At 43.3% G+C, this 21321-nt stretch overlaps 1 protein-coding gene across 4 annotated transcripts in view; it reads right to left on the reverse strand.

Annotated features, from left to right (window-relative positions):
- Positions 1 to 21321, reverse strand: part of LOC147023506 (uncharacterized) — a 119466-nt gene that overhangs the window by 81341 nt on the left and 16804 nt on the right. For all 4 annotated transcript variants that reach the window (XR_015060239.1, XR_015060240.1, XR_015060238.1 and 1 more), the window contains exon 2: positions 6456 to 6547. The gene's annotated coding sequence lies outside the window, so the exon portion shown is untranslated. The remainder of the gene's footprint in view (positions 1 to 6455; positions 6548 to 21321) is intronic.

Raw genomic sequence — 21321 nt, forward strand, 5'->3', positions numbered from 1 at the left:
CTTTCCTGAATCATGTGGTGTAATTTGACATTGGTAGCTTCTTCCGTTCTCGAGTTATCGTGCCTACAAATAAACACACAAACACACACACACACAAACAGCGGACGGAAGTCATCAATATACTTACGAAATCTAAAGATTTCGTAAGTAACAAACAGAGAGGGGTGAAAACATAACCTCCTTCACCTTCGGTGATGGAGGTAAATATACATGTATATGGAAACCATTTAAAAACCCAATTTCAGTGGTTGCTCGGAGACAAGGAAGCAGGTAAAAAACCGTATATAAACCATTTGAACATTTGAACAACAGTTTAATCCAGGGGTAAGTGGGGTGGACGTACTGGTTGGTGGGCATGTGGTATTTAAGGTAAGATGTGCATGATTTGAGGTGTTGTCATGTAATGGAATGTGTGATGGGAGTTGTAACTATGTGATAATACATTAGATCCTCTTGCGAGTAGAGTCTGTTTAGTGATGTTGCATTGATGGGTTGACTGACTGCCTGGGCACAAGTGAGGTTATGATGGATCGACATGCGGATCCATGAGCGAGGTTGTGGAGCCACCGTTTGGAGAGGTTCGGGCCTGAAAGAATTGAAACCTTGAAGAAGAACGGTGCCCAGCTAATGATCCTTGCAGTCGGAAAACCGTTCAATTGCTTATTTAGGTAAGGGAATTATGTTTTGAGGTGAACATTATTTACAGCAATCCTTTAAATTACATGATATATCAGGAATAGCTGATTGTGTGTGTGTGTGTATTGTTAGAAACAGAAGAGGAAAAAACGAGACACGTACAGTATGTGTGCATTATATCCAAGGCTGGGGCGAGCTTGTACGAATGGTAAATGGTACAAACTGGACACCTCTCAATCAAGGATATTTCTCGTATTCTTATATTTCTGTGAGTCTGATTTTCATTCGGGAACAGAACAATTCAGGTTAACCAATCTTAAATTGCCGCTCTTTCATCGAAAAACTCTAAATGCTGAAAATTACATCTAAAAGACGATTTGAATCACAGATTTCGTGTTAGCAACAGCAGGTTAAAAGTTCCCGTCAAACAGAACAGAGTCAGTCTAGACACTATTGTCAAAATGTCTATTTTCTATTGAATTAAATTAATTTTGAAAACTTTCAAATATATCTTTTAATCTTTCTCCAAATGTAGACGACCGATTTAACGATATTGAAAAACAAATTAATCAACATCACCATATTCTTAAAATTGTATTGGAAATGTTGTGGTTAAAGCCGCTGTCACACCTTGACGTTTTAGCCAGCGTAAGGCAACGTATCAAAATGCATGTAAAACGTTGGCGTACGCTGAACTCTTGATGTTTTTTTTTCCAGTTTTGGACGTATTCATAACGAGTTGGACGTATGCATAACGTATTAGTAACGTACACAGAACGTTTCGATAACATATAGATAACTTATACCAACGAATGCTGAGCGTGTTGTTGGCGTTCACAACGTATGCCCAACGATAGTCTAACTTATGCATCGCACGCGGCAGCATATCGCCGACGATCACGTGGCGTAGCCTATTAAAAGGCTGCCACTCGACGATTCAAATCATAACCGCACTAGACATCAAAGTGTCAAGCCGCTGTCACACCTTGACATTTTAGCCAGCATATGCCGACGTATGAAAAATTTGCCGAATACGCTGGCACATGTCGAATACGTTATGGGTAAGTTTTGTATACGTTAAGAGCACGCTGAAGCTTATTTCTAACCTATGAGTAACATGCTTTGAACCTATATGTAACGCATCTCCAACGCATATTGACGTATGTAGATGTATTTGACGTCTTCCGGACGACCACAGAACTTACTGAACGTGTTACTAACTTACAGCTACCGTATAATGGCGTATTGGCAGCGTTTAGGGGAATTGGTATATAAAAAATGGGGTTCACACAGGAGGAACCCGTCAGTGTTCCAGACTCCATGGTTTTTGTTTTTTTTTCTTTGGTATGACGGTGATGTTGACACTTTGATTTCTAGTGCGGTTATGACTTAAATTGTTGAGCGGCAGCCTATTAATTATATTATATTATAACCACACTAGAAATCGAAGTGTCAACATCACCGTCATGCCGAAGAAAAACAAACAAACAAAAAAAAACCCATGGAGTCTGGAACACTGACGCCAAACATTACCTCGACGTGTTTCGACTTATGAGTAACTTACAAGTAATGTGTGTCGACGTGTGTCAACGATCGCGTAACGTGCCTACAACACGTTACTCATAGGTTGGAAATAAGTTTCGGGTATGCTCATCATTACCTCGACTTGTGAGTAACTTACAAGTAATGCGTGTCGACGTGTGTCAACGATCGCGTAACGTGCCTACAACTTCTGGCCAGTGTATGCGGGACATGTGAGTCATACGCTGGCATACGTCGAAAAATTTTGAGCATGCTTAAAATTTGTCGACGAGCTCGGCGTACTACGATGTATGCCAGCGTGCTCTTAACATATACAAAACTTACCCATAACGTATTCAACGTGTGCCAGCGTTTTAGACAAATTTTTCATACGTCGGCATACGCTGGCTCAATCGTCAAGATGTGACAGCGGCTTTAAAGTGTACTTCAAGAAACTACTGCAAATAAATCAGTACTGCATGCCTTCTTAAGGCCTGGCAGGATAGCCTAAAGGTATGCACACTCACCTTTGAGCCGTCTAACCTGGATTCAAATCTATGCCCAGCTATCAAGTAGGTTATCCACCAGAACATTAATCTGGAGGACCTGTGTGCCAGCACTGGTAGTTAGTAGGCATTAAAGATCCTTCGGTGTCTTTCTCGAAGAGTAGGCGGCCAAGCCTGGTGTTGCTTTGATGATCAAGGTGGCTGGCTTATGATCTTAGGGTCTTGCGTTCAAGCTCTACCTGTCCGTCGAATTAACAGCAGGTAAGTTGACTCAGCCCGTCATCCTTCCGAGGTCGGCATAATGAATACCAGCTTACTGGTAACAGTGGCGTTGTATAATCTGCACAGCCATGCCCTCAGAAAGTTATTCAGCCAAGCAACAAATTCCCAATTCCTGCCGTAACTGAATGCTTGGAAGGTAATGACAAACCACCCAACATAACACTTGTTAGAAACTGTGTTGGCACGCGCTGTAAAGAGCACAGTCCGTTGATGACGATGATTTCTTCTTCCACGCTAACTGTTGTTCGTCTTTCGGCTGCTCCCGTAAGGGGTCGCCACAGCGGATCATCCGTTATGATCCGCATACTGACTTGGCACAGGTTTTACGCCGGATGCCCTTCCTGACGCAACCCTGGTCGCCTCTTACGACACAGGGATAAGGATTGGGTTTCACCATGATTCTGGGCTGCCCTACACCCTCTCATCGCGCGGCCCAGTGCAGGGCTCCCGTCCTCAAGCGATCCTCCAACCCAAGCCTCCGAGTAGCCGGATTACAGGTTCACGCCACTACGCCCGGTTTCTTCTTCCACGCTAACTCACTGGGATGAATTATTTCATTGAATCGATTAAATGTTTGGCCATCAATCCACAAGTTAGAGTCTATAAATAAAAATACAATTTCTGCTGCTCTTATACCTGCTCGAATCATTCACAACATATATCATGATCATAATGATACATAAGATGTACATTTTTTTTAAAGGGTGTACAGAGGAGAAACAAACACAGAAGCACCATTTTCACATCTTGAACTATCAAATCTGCTCCAATGGAATGATTTAATAGCTTTCCATTTCAACAAAAACAGCGAAACCTGTCCATCATGGTGGCCACCAAAGTCACTCACAGAAGCTTCCCATATTACCAAGCAGAAACTAAATAACACTGTCAGGGTGGTATGAGATATGAGTGCCAGATGCCTGACATCAAGCCTATTATAGTTCTTACAAGTCGTCAATCATCAATGTCTCAACGCAACCTTACATGTTTCATAAAATCATCGAACTCACCTTACTCCCCCTACAGAGAACACATATACAGCTCTTCCAAAGGCATGCTGGGGGCAGGGGGGTGTATGGGGGGAAATAAACCTTTTAAAGTTTAGTGACGCAGTTTGAAAGGTTAATGACCCCCATTTTTAAAGGGAAAAAATAACATGTGCATCCCAGCGTCCTCTCCTTGCTTAGCAAAGAGCAGCATTAGTCAAAGCATTGTTATCTTGGCAGCTTACAGTTGAAGGCAATGAATGTGAGATTTCTGCTCTACATCACTGTCGCTCTTCGCACGACTTTAACCGATGGCTCAGGTGCTGGGCCTGGTGTCAGACGCTGCGCTGCGCGTACTGAGCGGCATGAACGGAAATTTGCGCTGCCAGGTAGACAGAGTTCATAAAACTCGAAAGCACATTCATTCAGCCTTGCATTCATGAATCGAGATTAACGCTGCATGGCAAACCAGTGTTTTTGGCATGGAATTAGAGCATGGTGTGGGAAAGATGCCCACACCCTCAACCTGCCATTGTATAACCTCATCGGTCCTCTATATACATGATCAGTGTTCTGAAAAGGACTCTAGCCGAGGTTATATCGGATAATTTCAAATTGAATAAGGTTCAGTACACCGAACAAAAGGACAGATGATGAATTGATTACAAATGGGGAGTTTTGTTCTACCTTGTCCGATTATACCATACTCTACATTTCCAATGTGGCTTTGTTTTCTACATTGTATATATTTGAACACAAAAAGTGCTGTATACGTGATGGTCGTGCAGCTGAAAGTTGTAAAGCCGTGCCAGCTGACTCTAAAATACATCTGAAAGGGATATCTGAGGATTATATGGATGCAAGTGAGAATGCGAAGGAGACGGTGTGCAGTCTGTTACAAAGATGGATGTGGAGACAGTCAGGAGCATTTAAATATCAACAAAGCAAGGGTAGGTCAATGAGTCATATCAAGCTAATTTATGACTATCACCTATGACCATACATCGAGCACGTATGACTTTTAAGCAGCACATTAATAAATATTTAGCACAACTTATGGAGAAGAATTTTGTTTTCTAAAATCTAGTGTTATATAACAAGAAGAAATTGTGATAGGATATAGCACAAGAGCAAAATTCAGATTTTTGGTAACATCTCGAAAGGCTGTCAAACAAAATGGCACAGAGGTAACATGCATACCTATGTCAAGATCCAACTATGAACTGTTGGACTGTTGTTTCGAAAACACGGAAATACATCAATGGGCACACCGTCCGACGGTGTCTTTCATGAGGAGTAGGCGAGTGCTCGCCAGCACCCTGAACAAATTACAAATTCCTGCCCGAGCTGACTGCTTGGAAGGCAATGGCAAACCACCCAACATTACTATAACCCTAACCCTTGCGCAGAGACCAATGCTCTGTAAAATGTATGGTTGTACGATTATTATTATTATTATTATTATTATTATTATTATTATTATTATTTATTTATTCATATGCAGCCTATGGCTGCTTGACTGCAACATTTTCTGGGGTGCCACTCAGTGTGACCACTCCTTGGCTTTTTTTTTCACAAGATCTTGGCTATTCGTTGTTCACCTTGGCGTCTTGGTTTTCTATTATGATCGCTTTTCCGAAACCTTGTGAATTCTTGGCTTTTTTCATTGGCTCACCTTGGCATTTATGAAAATGAGGAGTGGTCACACTGGTGCACTGATCCAATGCCCCCCCCCCCAATTTCTAGTAAGCTGGTACTCATTGTGTTGACCTCAGAAGGATGACAGGTTGAGTCAACCAACCTGGTGTTAATTCAACCGATAAAACATGGTTTGAACTCAAGACCCTAAGATCTTAAGTCAGCTGCTTTAACCGTTAAGCGGCCACGACGACAACGATGAATCAGGTAATTACATTGTATGTTCTGCTACACACAAATTCGAAAAGCGCTTTTTGAAAAATAGTCTTTCATGAACAAGCTAGGCTGACCTGACCTTCAACTGGAGCTCCTTCAGGCAGGAATTTGTAATTTGTTCAGGCTGATGATAACTCGCCTACTCTTCGCAAAGGACACTGTTGGATATTTACCATCCATCACCAACCAATGCTGGCAGACAGAGACGGGACAACCAGTTGATCATCCAGCCGAGGGTTGATGCACATGTTTTTATCCCGCAAACATCAAACATTGGAGATTACACCCTTTGAGTACCAAGCTACTCCAAATATTGCCTTGAAAAGACTCATTGCCATGATGGTTGGAGCATCTGCTCTGACACTTGGAGGTCGGCAGTTAGATTCCGACCCCGGCAGTCATTTCTGACTTCAAAAATGGCATGTGCGCTCAGCATTTAGAGGTTAGAGTATGGACAACCCCATGGGTTGGCATCCCATTGGATGGAAAGGGGAGGGGAAAAATTATCCTTCATTGCCCAGCTGATGTCAGAGAGAAACATGACATCATCATATGACGTCACCGGTACCCAGAGTACTCCTGGATGATACGTCTCCTCCCACAAGGTCACCTGCTGCCTTTCACTGAACTGAAGTGAAGTCCGGTGGTGCGTAATGTCTCCGTCTTCATGTGCATGCGTCGTTTGCTCCACACACCTTCGGTCTGTTAACAACAAAAAATAAAAACTTTCAACATCAGATCAGCTGCACTTTGTTTTCATGGAAACCTCAACGTAAGCAGAGCGTCAGGGTTCACATCAATGTCTACATTTCCAATTTCACTGCTGCTCCACAGTATGAAGCCATGCAAGAATTGATCAGTAAGTTCGTGGCCAAATGCAGAACTGCATGAACGAAAATGTATTTTTGTCACAAAATTTCATTACGATTTAAAATATTTAAACATTTTGTAAACAATTTAACCGTTTAAGTGAACAATCACAAACATTTTAGTTTTCAACCTCTGTGCAGACAAATATTATCTTCTCAACACTCTTAGCTGGGATTAACTAAACCCAAAATCACACAAAATTTGTATCGTTTTATTTTATTCATTATTTGAAGAGAGAACACCACCATCCTTATGAGGATTTTATCCATCATGGCTGGGTGCTTTGAATCAGTATTGAAGACAAAGGTTAAAAATATAACACCAGGCAATGTGGGTAAACAGAGCTAAATGTATTTGGTATATATTTAATTTAACGTTTAAACGTCCTTCCTGCTTCAGTGCAAGAGTACCATACCTGCAAGTCTCGAAATCAACAGCAAACAATACCGATAATCCATCTTCAGGAAGTTTTGTGGGTCTTTCCATGAAAATTACAAGACTCGGTGGTATTGTTACGAATCTGGAAGCCATGAGCACTCAACATACAGGTCCTATAGCTCAGTTATTTTGATAAGTAAATGTGGATAGATAGCCCCCTTTCACTTGTTTAATGGGTACTTAAATATTTATGCGCTGCGGAGTTATTTTGATAGTCAGGGTTTTCTTTTACATTTTTTACACCCCTGATAACTACAACAACACGCCTTCACCTCACTTCCTCACACTGACGACATTGCTTACGTGCGTGTCAGCACGTACGTGGGCGGAGTTCACGAGGACCTGACGTCGCTCTCGCCCAATCAGGGATATGTGAGCGAGTTCATTGGTGGTCGTCCAATGAGCACAGCCCACGCAGGATAATGTTCCTCTGCCTGTTTGGGGGGTGGGCCGCCGCGACGCCCGTCACGCCCCCCCCCCGGTCCAATTAGCGGACTTGGCGTCATTTGCGGCCAATGGACGATGAGCGAACGGCGCCCGAAAAACGGACGAAGGAAGAGAGAGCAAATAATCTGCGGCCGTCTTCTGGAGCGAGTGTTCTGGGCTCTGCTCATCCCGTCGCTGGTACTGGCCGTCTTCTCAAGTGCGTGTTCTGGTCTCTGCTTATCTCGTCACTGGCATGCTCTGGCTCTCTGCTCATATCGTCGCTGGCGTGGTCTGGATCTCTGCTCATCTCGTCGCTGGCGTGCTCTGGTCTCTGCTCACATCGTCGCTGGCGTGCTCTGGCTCTCTGCTCATATTGTTGCTGGCGTGCTCTGGCTCTCTGCTCATATCGTCGCTGGCGTGCTCTGGCTCTCTGCTCATCTCGTCGCGGGCGTGGTCTGCATCTCTGCGTCTAGCTGCCCTGATCAGTCTTCTGGCGACTGGAGCTCCAGGAGGGGGTGAACGTCCAGCCGCGCACTCGCGGCCAGGTAGCCTTCCACATTCTCGTCCCTCAGCTCAACTTCCCTCCGAACCGAAGGGATAATAAAGACCATTTGGGTCCATTTATTTTGGGTGTGCGTCTGACTGTGGGCTCGTCTTTAAGTAGGTGCTGTACATTATTTGCGTTGCTTTAGTCGGTTTAACTCTGCTCTTATGTGTTCCTTCCCCACCTATTGTAAATAAACATTCATGTGTTGAATTTATCAGCTCGTTTTTGTGTTTCTTTCATTGGTTTAACACGGTGCGTGTCGGGTGATTAAAAAGGCCGTTGCTGCTGTAAATGTACAGTTGGACCGACGGGACCTCGGTAATCATCCGCTCAGGTTACGCACGAGTTGAGCACGGAAACGACTCGTCCCGTCGAGGGTGTGAATACTTGGTAGCTCGCCACGTGGGTCTCTAGGTATTTTGAAGTTTGGAAAATAACCCTGTCCCACGTGGTGGAATTATTGACGATTCACGGTCCTATAAGGGACCCGTAACCTCGGAGTTTTCCGAAAGGTATGATCTAGATTCCGGGTGTTCGGTAGCGTCGACCCTACTGCTCCACCTAGCGGTCGTGCTCGCAGCCGATACCCAGCCCGCAACAGTATCACGGTCAGAGCAATCCGCTCTGAGTCTCGGAGGTCGGTGGTTGCAAAGCCCAGCTGAGTCACACCAAATACTTTAAAACAAGAAGAGCACTCGGTAGAGCGCATACCTCTGCCACACAATGCCTGATCCAGAATAACATATCGGGCCCAATAAATTTTTGAAATATCATGTTATACTGCATATCGTTTTTGGCCACATCTCTCAATGGTGAAGAAGCACTATAAAAATAAAAAATTCTAATAGCTGGATCCAAATCCAGATAGTCACCAAAATCGAATCAATTTGTCTTTGTCACACACCAAACCTGTCCACCAAGTTTCATCCGAATCCATCAATAACCTTTCGAGGTATCATGCACACAGACAGACAGACAGACAGACAAACAGAGAGGCAGACAAGGGTGAAAACTTCCACCTTCGGTGGTGGAGATAATAAATGGTACGTGCTGCTTCCTTGCTTGACACTCAGTATCGAAAAGGATAGAACATGGACAAACAATGCTGAGAAGGCAATGGAAAACCACCGAGTATAACCTATGCCAAGAAACTGCTTTGGCAGCACCAAACCTCTGTAAAGAGGTGGGTAAATAAAATTTATAAACATTTTCAAGTTTTACTCTCCATGTTGGGGATTAATAGTTTGTCAGTTGTGATGCAATTTGCAATAAACCGTTAACAGAACTTGGCAGTTCTATGCGGTTGTTTAAGTAATACATATGATATCTGAGTGAACACACACGCTCTTTATCCATATCGCTGAGGACAGGAAGATACAAGTTTCATAATGTTTCTCCTTGACTTTGTGCTCAGATTTAGCTCTCATTCCAATGTTGTTCTTCGGCATGTGGGGTCTGGCCCACTCAATAGCACGATAACCACAATGCAGGAGTTGCATCCGCTCACTGCCTAATTGGTCAACTTGTCGGGATGTTGACGATGGGTCACATTGTCATGCGGTTCAGTCACGACATGCCCTGCAAAATCCTTTCCCCTGATTTTTGCTCTTGGCTTTTAATTCATGCCTGAAAAATGGTTCATCCATGGACTCAATCATTTCCTCATGGAGCAGTTGCCTGATTGTTGCCACAATTCTAAACATTTTCAAAAATTCTTATGTCCAGAATCTACTGCTTTCTAAAAAACACATAAATAAATAAATAACAAGTCTCCAGTATTCTGGAGAATCAGATGCATTTGAGAGAACAAGCAAGATGTCTGTTGAGCAAAATCCTCAGTATGTTTGGCAGGGGTGGGATTGGGAGAGGGGGGGGGAGGAACAGGTTCAATTCCAGCACTTAATGGCAAATGTCAAGCAAGCAAGTACAACACATGGTCGGTGCTTCATTACACCTTGGTGTCATCTCATCCGAAATCACCTTTACAGCACCAAAAATACAGCACAAGCAGTGGGGTTTTGTTTTAACAAGACATTGAAGTACTTGTGCTTTTTATGTTTTTCTGGCGAATTGTAACTGAATATGGCGCACAATAAGTTTGCAACAATCCACAAAGTCTATCTCCCAGTATGCAATGGCACTTGTAAAGATGTGCACACCTGAACTTCATTTCAAATCCTGCAAATGCACCTCCTTCGTGTCATGGGCAGTAGTCACTCATGCAAAATGTTGTTTCTTTGACACACCAACATCATCAGTTCCACTTACTAAGCTTTCCGCTAAAGGAATATCCGGCTCATCCTCCATTCATCCATCCAGACTTGCTTCTGGTTGTAAGAGGACATTGTTCAAAGTATGCACTCTTTCTTGCAGATGGAATTCCCAAGGATACCATAATTGTCAAATGTTCCACTTTGTCTCCATTCACAGCCTATTAGCTCAGAAATCCTCTCCACTACTTATACATGGCAGTCTTGGGTACTCGATAGTTACCAATGAAATAGGCAAAGCCTACAAATGAACAAAACCCTGCAGAATTACACTTTAGAACACACTCACATTACCCTTTAGAACCAATCAAGGAGGGTTAGAAAGGTTCTTGTTATTCAGTTTAATGGACGGAAGGAAATACCCAAATATTGAAGCGGCTTCATCGCTTAAAAATACAAGCGAAAAACAGCTTATCCTCCATAATACTTCCCAACTGACGACAAGAACAATTCAAGAGTTATTCAGATCTTGACAGAGCATCTGTGATTGCATTGTTTTTGTCTTTGATGTGTTTAATTTCCAAGTTTAATTCATGTAAAGACAAGCTCCATCTCATCAATGTCTGATTTTTTATTTTTTCACTTTATGAAGAAAAGTTAATGGATTGTGATCAGTGAGAATAACAACTGGAAAGGCATTAATGCTAAAAATGGCTGAGGAATTCTTTGTTTTGATATTGTGTGAAGGGAAAGGAAGTTCTCGCTCTGTATAAAACTTTCTTCTCTTGAAGGAGGAAGGTGTTACGGTTCAGTATAATATGTAATTGTGCTGTGGGTGAAAGTCAACCGTACTAGGTAAAATAATCATTTTGGCTTGTTTTAATGTCATAATGACCAGCCATGGCTGCAGCAAAGGCTGGAAGGGCTTCAGAAGAACCGACGGCACCTTTGGCACCATAAACTACTCTTAAGATAAGAGAAATCAGATAGCAGCCATGACCTTGGGATTCCAGGGATGAATATCAATGGAACACTGACAGTTTGCAAAATACATAAAACGAGCCAACAGTTTGCTTCAGAGAGGAGAGAGGAAGCATGTAGCAGGAAGCAGCTGCTGCACTGCATTTCATGTGGCAGAATTCATTTCTAAAACTGGCTCACCAGTAAAGGGGAAACAGGAGTGTTCTTTATGTGAACCTGGAATGGTTCAATGACTCCTTTCCATGCCTGAAAGGAACCAACTTCACCCTGCTTTCCGTTAGTCACTGTAATCTACTGAATAGTCTACTCGTCAAATCTGCTTCATTGCTGTTGTCTCAGAGATGAGCTCAAAGCAGGTATCTCCTCACTGGCTGCATTGGGATGCAGCCTGCCTGTTGCTTCACCCTCTCCTTACTTGTTGCCAGTACACATTGTCTTTCACAGCATGTATCCCAAATTCAACATCTCACCCAGCTTGATCTGTGGACTTGGGTTCTTCTGCATACTTCGATGATACAAGGCTTCACCCTCTGAGTACTTTTGCACTGCAACTGGCCTGTCAGATTCATCCTGTGCGTACCCACTGAACAAAGTCCTTTTGAGTGTGTTCACAGCTAAAGTTTCACCAATTTTTATCCTGCTGGGGTTTCTGTTATAAATTGATTACCCAAGATAATTTGCCACCTCGAAAATCACGAGTTAATTTGTAGCTGTATCAATATCTGTGACATTTGTGCTTTATTAATTTGGGGAATTTTAGGAAAGTCATTAAGGTTTTCCTTTAATCAGAATTCGTGTTTTAAAGGTACACTCGGGATTAATAAATATTACTTCTAAGGGATTCTTCTGTCTTATGCTGGTTTCACCAGTAAAACAACAAACAGGGCATATTATTGTCCTTAAATATTTTCTACCATGACATCCTCCAGGTAACTGGTGCACTCACTTTGATGCCTCAAGAAACACACATACCAACATATATATATATATATATATATATATATATATATATATATATATATATATATATATATATATATATATTGTTACGAATTCGCGCCCGCCGGCGTGCGATCAGCCGCTTTCCACTAATAGCGACCGCGTCGCCCACCGGATGGACAATTCAGTCGTGACCCTCCTGGAACTATCTCCAGAAACCAGTCACGGGTGGAGGTTTAACCTCACCACAGACCAGTCCGCTTTCTACCCGTGCGAAATAGGGTCACTCGCCGAACATCGAAATACCTAAGTACTCACACGGGTAACCTACCAAGGGGCCGTACCTCGCCGCAGGTCGGCTTGGGACACGAACCGCTTAAGCGGTCCGTTCCGTTCCACAGCGATAACCGAGCAGGTATTATCACCGACCTCGACGGATCCGATTCTCTTGACTGGGTGTTTAAAACCCAACTAATTATTCCACGAGGCAAGATGGCATTTCCAATGGGGGAATGAGGATGCAACGAATGGGATACATTTCACACAAGCACATTTATTATTTACACAAACATCACAAGCAAGGCAATCATGCAATGTACAAGCAAGAAACAAAAGCAATACCACCAACAACGAGAAATAATGTACATGCAGTCACTTATGCGGGTCTACTTCACAGGACATGGCGCCACCAACATTCGTTCAAAAGCAAGAAATGGCCACCCCCAAAGACGAGGGTGGCAGAGAGGGTCCGCGGACCTTTATAACGTGGGACCTGGAGGACCGAACGGGTCCCGCGAGACCGTGGCAGGTTACCTGCCCCCCTCGGTGGTCGGCGAGTCGCGACGTCCCGCTCCCACGACTGTCAGCGTGGTCGCGCCTGGTTCCGGGCCTCCCACGTGGCCGGCAAGCTCTCTCCGGCGCTCCTCGTCCGGACGCGCAGGTCCACCACACAGCCGGCACTGCTGTGCCTTCCGTCCACGTCTCCAAACCAACAGGCCGCTCACAGGACCACGAGCGCAGGAACCAAGCGAGGGAGAAGAAGAAGAAGAACTAGACCACCGTGAGACAGGGGCGAGCATGAACCAAGAAGAGAGCGTGAGCCTTGCGTGCAGTACGCCGTCTGGTTCGGCACAATTCTTGGGTTACGCGTCCCCCGACCACGATACCAAAATACACCTGTACCTTGCCAGCTGGGGGAATAGACCCCGGTTACAGACTGGTTTTGTCAGAGACCGAGCGGAGTCTACCAGTCTGTAACCATTTTGGTTTTTATATCCAAATCAAGCGGATCGTTACTCGACGCGGCACAAATTAATTCAAAGCGGCAACTTCATACGAATCAGCCAGATTTATTGGGGACATTGGAGAACACGACACAAGCAAAGCATTCACGACAATATTATAATTAATCTATAACCCGTTCTTAAGGCCCTGTCACACCTTGACGATTTAGCCAGCGTATGCCTGACGCATGCAAAATTTGGCTAAAACGCTGGCACACGTCGAATACGTTATGGGTAAGTTTGTATACGTTAAGAGCATGCTGGCATACGTCGTAGTACGCTGGCTTATGTCTTTGAACGCTGGCATACGTCGTAGTACGCTGGCACACGTCGAATACGTTATGGGTAAGTTTGTATATGTTAAGAGCATGCTGGCATACGTCGTAGTACGCTGGCTTATGTCTTTGAACGCTGGCATACGTCGTAGTATGCCGAGGTGTTAGACAAATTTTCCATGCTTGAAATTTTTCGACGTATGCCAGCGTATGACTCATACGTTCCGCATAATGCTGGCCATAAGTTGTAGGCACGTTACGCGATCATTGACACACGTCGGCACACGTTACTTGTAAGTTACTCATAAGTCGAAACACGTCGAGGTAATGTTTAGCGTACCCGAAACTTATTTCTAACCTATGAGTAACGTGTTGTAGGCACGGTACGCGATCGTTGACACACGTCGACACACGTTACTTGTAAGTTACTCATAAGTCGAAACACGTCGAGGTAATGTTTAGCGTACCCGAAACTTATTTCTAACCTATGAGTAACGTGTTGTAGGCACGGTACGCGATCGTTGACACACGTCGACACACGTTACTTGTACGTTACTCATAAGTCGAAACACGTCAATGTAATGGTTCGCGTCAGTGTTCCAGACTCCCTGTTTTTTTTGTTTTTGTTTTTTTTCTTCGGCATGACGGTGATGTTAACACTTCGATTTCTAGTGCGGTTATAATATAATATAATTAATAGGCTGCCGCTCAACAATTTAAATCATAACCGCACTAGAAATCGAAGTGTCAACATCACCGTCATACCAAAGAAAAAAAAAACAAAAAAAAAAACAGGGAGTCTGGAACACTGACACTAACCATTAGATTGACGTGTTTCGACTTATGAGTACGAAAATTATTTAAATTTTTAAGTGATTCTTCACCATCGAGAGGTAGGGCCAAATATGATATAGTCCTGGAGAGCATATTTCAAAAATGTATTGGGCCGAATCCTATTCATCTGAGTCCTATCGAAGCGAAACTTTGCAAATGTCATCTATCGCCATTTCTGCAAATCGGTAAAAAAATATGGTCACAAGTCACATGGTTCGTCAGCCATATTGGATTGAAAATTAGAAAATTAAAAAGTTTTCTACTCTGAAACGGTTGAACAGATCGAGGCGAAACTTTACAGGTATGACCACCTATCCATGATGAACAAAAAGTTTCCACCTCCTTTTGATGTCGGTCACATGATTTGGCAGCCATATTGGATTGAAAGAAAATTATTAAATAATGTTCACTCTGGAACTGCTGCATCATTCAATGCGAGTCTTCACAATTATGATCTAGCGGACATGTTGAATGTATCTTTTAAATTTCAACCCAATCGGATGCAAAGTCTGGCAGCCAGAATGATTTAATTATTTGAACCTGAGAACTTTTAGATTTTTTTTTTGCATCAGGTCACTTGGCTGCCCATACATGTGTTTGAGGGTACAGGAGAAGCAATTCAATTGATACCGATGATGGCCCCAGGAAAAATGGTAAACTGTGTAAATAATAAATGGATGAAACTTGGCCTGTTCATCGGTGCATAACTTGTGAATCCCGCATCATAGAGAAACATGTGGGGCCTCATTAGACTCAGGGGAATCCTGCTTTACCCTCTGCACCAATGGTGTCCACATTTATTACTTTGTGTTCAAGTTATGTAAACACCAATGCAATTGATACTGAATGCATTCAGGAAAAAGGGCTAACTGCTGACGTAATAAATAGATTGAATGTGGCATGTTACAGGGTCCATAACTCATCAATCCCACATAGTAGAGAGACGTATTGGGGGCTTTGTATTACTCGGTGGAGTTGCAGTTTACCCTGTGGACCCACGGTGACATTTCCCGCACATTTATTGCTTTGTGTTCAGGTAATTCAAATGCCAATTCAATTCATACCAACAATGTCCGCAGGAAAAAGGGCCAACTGCATACGTAAAAAATAGATTGAACACTTCGTGTTAATTGGTCCGTAACTTGTCAGTCCCATGTTGTATCAAAGCAGGGTGGTATTTGTATCAAAGCCATACGTCTTGGTACCCGGTCATCACTGCCGGCAGTTATATCGTGGCAGTTCTAGTTAATATTGCAATTATTATTACGAGTACGTGCCCATACGTGTGTGGCTGTACGTGCAAAAAAAAAAAATCTTTCAAACCGCGAACCAGAAACGACACTCACACAGGCCGTTCCTTCACTCTTGCGTGCCCGTACGTGCGTGCCCATACGTGTGTGGCAATACGTGAGTGCCTGCACGTACGCGCGTGGCCGTACATGCAAACCAAAAAAAAAACTTTCAAACTGCGAGCCAGAAACAACTACACAGGCCGTTCCTTCGCTCTCGCATGCCAGTACCCGTACGTGCAACCCCCCCCCCACCCCCCAAAAAAATAACTTTAAAACCGCAAGCCAGAAACAACCACACGGGCCGTTCCTTCGCTCTCGTAAACGACGACTGGATTGGAGCATTGTGTTTGTCTATAAATGTGCATAAGGAATCGAGAAATTATTAGAATACATTAAGTCATCATTATCCAGAAGTGGTGCGTGCCCGCACGGAATGTTCACATGCATTCCACGAATTATCGCTTGTATTGAAGTAACAACTGCTGTGATACTTACACACACAGAGTTCATTAAAATCCAAATTAAAATCAAGTTTACCTCCCTGTCTTTGCTTGCCATGACATTCGCTGCCATTGACCATTGCCACTCCTACGCCACGGTAACTAAGGCACCGATCCCCATGGTAACCGGCACGGCACGTGACGTGACGTCATCGTCGCCGGCCACGCACCGGCCTTCGCAGCAACGTGTCCTTCCATTGGTTGGTAAATAAATGGCCATAACTTGGGAAGCACTTGTCCGATTAATATCAAACCTTGAAAAGGCACATCCTCAGGGCCACAGTAATATACCTGGCAAGTTTCAATTAGATCGGACCAGTGGTTGTCGAGAAACAGCGGTCAGACACACACACACACACACACACACACACACACACACACACACACACACACACACACACACACACACACACACACCTGGAATTATAGATAGATTTTCATAAAACTCACTCCAACTATTCTTCTGCTTGAAACTTCAAAACCTTTCTTGGCCAAAGCACTGGACACCACCATTGTATATACTGTACCACTAACCTTCTACCCTCAAAACATTAAAACATCCGTCGGTCGCTTAATTGTCTTGGTGTACACGAGACTTGAAAGCATGTCATTAGGATTCCCAACTGCCACAACAAATTGCTTCTTGAATAGAAGCAGTGGGAAAATTCGGGAAATTAGAGATGAAAAGTTATTCAGTACAGTACACCGATGAGGATTTGCTTTTTTTTAATGCAAAGTCGAGGCTTTGAGGGTTGAGGGACACTAACAGCAGGGTTGAGGGACAAAATAGAGGGAGATCTGGATAAATAATGAATGTTGGATGAGTGAGGATTATGGGAGGGCATGGTTAGACTCAAACTGGAAACAGAAGCAAACTCTCTGGAAGGAAAAACTGGGAAATTGGAAAGAGCTAGGCTTGGGGAGGGTTAACAGAGTATAAAAGATCATGGTTGTGTACGGGGGATGATCTGAGAAGGTGGTGAACTTCTCTGTTGAAGATCGCGACGGAAGAATGAGATTGAATCAAATGTGGAAGTTGGTTCCACAGGTGGGAAAAAAGATGAACGACCGAATGAGTGGAGGTGAGCAGTGAGCCTGGATTTTAGAAGTTTTACCAGAAGGGGGGTGCCTGGGACCTACAAAATCCTGGAGGAGGGCAGGGAGGGGAGGGGGAAAGAGCATGGAAAGAGCAGAGGATGCAAGACCAGAAAGGAAGTGGAATAAGACAGAGACTGACCAGTCTATGATGTGAAAGTGATGGACCCTTAGAATCAGATTCATCACAGGAGATTCCAATGATCTTGAAGGTCTTGGTTTCCATGGCATCAAGCTGAGCAGGGATTGAAGCAGGTGTGCCAGCCCAGAGCAGAGATCAGAACTCCATCACATGGCAGATGAAGAGGCCTTGTATGTGGATAAGAGTTCACGTGTGCCAATGAAGGACTACGCACGACAGAAGATGCCCATTCGACCACTGCCTTTGGAGGCCATCTTTGAAATGTGGTTTGCCCAATAAAGATTATGATTGATAGAGCAGCCCAAAGGTTTGAGTGACTGAACTTTTTCAGGAGTATTGTAAAGAAGGTTGATGTGGGGGGGGGGGGGTTTCCTGACTGTCCTTTCGGAGAGACAGAGTGATGGTGTGAAATTTGTCAGGATTGAAAGACATATTCCAAGTGTTTGACCAGCTTGTGATTCTTCATTGTTTGACATCGTTACCACCTGCTGCATCTCTTTTTGCATTTCTCACACTCACTTGACATTTATTTTGACCCAGACAAGAGGCATTTAAAATATCACGAAGTTTCCAATAGTGTTAGATTGTTGTTATTGTGTGCTCACGACATTTTATATCAAAACGAATTTCCCAAAATCATTTGGAATCTTCTCAAACGTTGCTGATTGGCTGCAATTGTGTGAGTTGCAATGACACAGTCACAGATGGGCATGTCTTGTTTGGAGAGCTGTTTCTCATGAACTCCCTTGGAAATGATAGTTAATTAAAAAGTCATGGCTGGTCCCATGGACAATGGAAGAAGTGTTTTAGTTATAACTTAACAAGCAAAGGAAAAGTTTAAAGAAAATCAGTTCAGGTTAAACTTTTAAACTTGGATGAAAATTTTCAATCCATAAAACACAATGAAAAAAAATATTGTGCAATGTTCCAGTTTTTTTAATATAATATAAAATGACATGAAATAATCTGTTTGTTAATGATGTAGTAGTCATAGTATATAGGTTTGAACAAATGTTGGGATCGTTTGAAAGAATCTTAGAGAAGTAAGGAATGGTCGAGTTAAGCAGTTGCTTGTGCTTGCAGACCCGCACAAAATAGCTAAGAACAAAATCATCCCAAGATGCCTGGTGCAAGACCTGTTCAGGTAGCAGAAACAAATGCTGAACAAATGTTTGAATACATTTGTGGAGTCGCTCACAGCGAAAGGTTTCGAATCAGGTTCCAGGAGCAGTAATGCATGAGAACGTGCCGCTCAGACACAAAACCGCAGGACGTGGAGGCTCGGACCATGTTTAATTAACAACTATGTTATGCCTGTCAGGTAATTAAATGAAGCATAATGAAGGAGCCGTAATGAGCACAGGAGTGCTTAATTACTAGGCTAAATGAAGTAACAAGGTGCGACGCTGCGTGTATTTTCCAGGCAGCACGGATTGCTCGTGTTTGTGCCTGGCGCCCACTTGAGTAAAGGCCTACGGATATTTCTACCCCAAATCAACTCACTTGGCTTGTTGAACAAATATAAATGGCAGTGGGAATGGAAATGGGGAGGGGAGTGGAAGGGGTGGAGGAGGGGAGTTTAATTAAGTGGAGTTTAAATTTCTGTTGTAAAATCTATCATGAATTTTCACTTCTCCACTAAGATGTTGCTGTTTAAATTGGAGCTTTTGTGGAACACGTTGCTTTATAATTATAGTCTTTGTTTGGTGACATTACCAAACTAGATATCTGCGATCACCAAGGGATAGCCTCCCCCGGCTTACCTTTGGGGATCACCTATGACCTGTGATCCAATGATGGGCATTTTTTTTTTTTTGGACCGCCATATGACCTTCACCTTCAACATTTAGGGATAGAGTGTAAATTAAGAAAATTTGTCCCCATCAACATTTTATCCATAAAACTCAACATGAAAATTGGAAGAAATTATTCAAGTTCTGATCAGAAAGGTGTTTTTGGTAATTGGGGACGAGAATCCGAAATTTGAACGGCACTTGGTAGAGCGAATACCTCCCCACGATGAACAGTTTATGTTTTGCATCTCATCGTTAGGCCAGATCTGCATCCAGACCTTAATTAATATCGAATTAATTACTCCTTGTCACACGCCCAACCTGTCCACCAAGTTTATTCTGAATCCGTCCATAACTTTTTGAGATATCGTAGTTGGCTCTCTGTCTCTGTCTCTGTCTCTCTCTGTCTGTCTGTCTGTCTGTCTGTCTGTCTGTCTCTCTCTCTCTCTCTCTCTCTCTCTCTCTCTCTCTCTCTCTCTCTCTCTCTCTCTCTCTCTCTCTCTCTCTCTCTCTCTCTCTCTCTCTCTCTCTCTCTCTCGTGATGAATAACTTTTAAAATTCTAGTATCCAGATCCGGATCTTCACCAAAATCTAATCAGTTCATCCTTGTCACACTCCCAACCTGCACACCGAATATTGTCTGAATCTATCCATAACTTTTTGGGATATCCTGCTCACAGACAGACAGGGGTGAAAAAAAACCTTCTTCCACATTTGGTGGCATAATTTAAAAGTAGGTCAAGGTCACCAATCAAATATCAGGTGCACAAATTCAATGCAGGTCCACTATTATGATGCAAGAACATCTTGGAAGGCCAAGCAGTCTTTGCGATTCCACATTGGCAAAATTGAGTGATGACAAATAAAAGTGTTTTCTTTGCCATTTGAGTTCAAAGCCATTTGAGTTTGACCTTTAAATCGGAGGGTATGATGTAAATTAAGGGTGAAAAATGCACCTTGCTCTAGACTCTAGAGAGGCAATTTCGTTCTGATCGGCCAAACCTTAATCGAGTTATCGTGGATTAGGTCATGACCTTAAAAATTAGGTCATTGTCAAAAAATATTGTCAACGCTGCATACTTTCTGTTGACGTTATTGATGCAAAATTTCATTCCAAAAGTCCCAGCCAGCTCCGAGATACAGCTCGGAAATCGGGAGGCTTTCTAGATCTCTTCTATTGATGCAAAATGAGTTCCTTTCATTGGATTTTCGGAAGTTAGTCAGATTGGTCCAATATTCTCACCCTTTGGACATTTTTGTCCCTTTTGGCAATCGATGGGCATCCAGACCACTGACAAAATGATTACGATGCACGTCCAATTACGAAACCCAAGCCAGTGCTGCCACCTGTCGTGAAAAATATCAGTCCTGGAACTTTATTGGCAGACATCATATATCGGGATTAGACCTGTCTCTGTCTCTCTCTTCCGTGGAAGTGCCGATATGCAAAAAGGTTGTACTGCGAGGTTTGCCATTGCTTTACAAGCAGTAGTTCGGGCCGGAATTTGGAATATGGCCACAGTGCCGGCAATAGCTCGCATACTATTCGCAATTAACACCGTGGGGATCTTTAACGACCACCAACTAATGCCAGTAGACAGGATTCCAGTTTAACGTCCATCCGAGGGATGGCACAAACATTTAAGAATCATGCTACCATTGAAGCACCGATTTGACAGTTTATACCTTAGTCGGGATTCAAACCCAGTTTAGAGACAAGTGTGCATAGCTCTAGACCATCCTGCCTGCCCTAAGACACCATTACTGCATTGGGTACCAGGAAGCAATTAAGTGCCACATCAGCTACATGCATCCTGACCAACAGTAAATGCCTGCTGCACATCACACATT

The sequence above is a fragment of the Eptatretus burgeri genome, chromosome 7 (assembly GCF_056783735.1).
Source record: "Eptatretus burgeri isolate ZD-2024b chromosome 7, Ebu_testis_v1, whole genome shotgun sequence".
NCBI lineage: Eukaryota > Metazoa > Chordata > Myxini > Myxiniformes > Myxinidae > Eptatretus > Eptatretus burgeri.